This window comes from Aplysia californica, unplaced genomic scaffold (genome assembly GCF_000002075.1).
Source record: "Aplysia californica isolate F4 #8 unplaced genomic scaffold, AplCal3.0 scaffold00017, whole genome shotgun sequence".
NCBI lineage: Eukaryota > Metazoa > Mollusca > Gastropoda > Aplysiida > Aplysiidae > Aplysia > Aplysia californica.
In genome coordinates, this window is record NW_004797287.1 from 1,062,421 (window position 1) to 1,064,024 (window position 1,604).

Consider the following 1,604-nt stretch of genomic DNA (forward strand, 5'->3'; position numbering starts at 1 on the left):
GTCTGTCTGTCTGTCTGTCTGTCTGTCTGTCTGTCTGTCTGTCTGTCTGTCTGTCAGACTCTCCTCCCCATCCCCCCTCTCTCCCTTATTGTTGATTTCCAGCGTATAATTGCTATAAATTCCCCCCTCCCAAGGAGGTTACAGTTTTGAGCTCCTTGTCCCCTCCCCATTTAGTTGTTGCTGTTTACACAACCAGCAAACGTGAGTACTCTTCTTACATCAATTATTGCTAGGCAGTTTACAATCAACGCATTCTTCAATCACGACGCTTCAACATTCATGTCCGTTGCCTAGAAAGCCTCTGGCCAAAATCAATGTCACTGTGACCTCCTCTCTTATAATTCTCTTCTGTATGAAAGATGCCCTTGTCGTTGTGCCTTTGGCTCAAATTCTACTCTAAATATCTTTACATTTTTAATGAATAATTACAGTCGAATCTCTCCGAATCATCGATCACTCGTTTTTAAGAAAAGAGTGGTCCTCTTAGGCTGAAAATATACTGCCACGTATAAGTGAAGAGCGCCGTAAAATGGACGAGCAGCTAGGACGGAAGCGGTGATTCCATAGGTCAGCGTGACTCCGTCCGACTGGGCAAAAAACGGCGCTGAGCAGGCGTATATATACGGCTCATGGCTGGCCCCTCTTTCGTTTTATCTCCACCGCGTCCCGGAACACTGCGATAGCAGGGCGAGCCTGTCCGCACGCCAAAAAGAAGTGCTGCACGCACGTCTTTTTGGGCCCTCACCACTCATCACCTCTAGTCGTGTCAGTGAAATCACCCATCGGAAATAAAGGGGAGGGCACGACTTTTTTCGCGGCGAACTTCAGTTGTGCGTGGCAGTATATTATTTTCAGCCTTTGGCCGACCTTCTATAGGAAGGCACACGGCACACGCGTAACGAAAACCGCATGAGCTGAAAAGTAAACTTAACTTGTTCACTTTTTGCGAGGTGTGTGACACAACAGGTGAACTCAAGAACTTAAAAACCTTTTTGAGATTGGGAGAGCCCGGCGACTTATTTGGGACTCCAAAACCCTGACTGCCATAACAATGAACAAAGAAAACACGTTTGGGAAATTACAACCCCCGGATTTTAGTTGTGGGAGCACTTGTGAAGTGTCATGGGTACCTCATAAGTTTTGTATGACATTCTTAGATAGTCGAAGACCGAAGAACAATTTGTCACTTTTACGCGTCATCAATGAGCAGAAAGTTTGTCGAAACTCTCCTCTTTACTCCTTATTAAGAGACAAATATGTTCACGATATCACATCCTGCGCTTTTTTTCCTCTTCTTTATAAGTATTATTAGATATGCTAGCTCAATCAAAGTATCTTCATTAGAAGAATCCATGATGACGAAATGAGGTGTGACAGCCGTTTTTCATAGAGAACCAATCAGTGGCTGGGCGTAGTGAAGGGCTAAATAGGGCTTGAGTCCCACCCACTCCCACCCCCACCCCAACTCTTTCCGCCCGTAAAAGAATGTTTCTTCTAATAAACAAGATAATCTGTTGAAACCGTTAGAACTGTTTCAGAATCTTCCGCCTCCGCCTCCGCCTCCGCTTTAAGCTGCATGAAGTGAACACACACGCTAGCTCGTT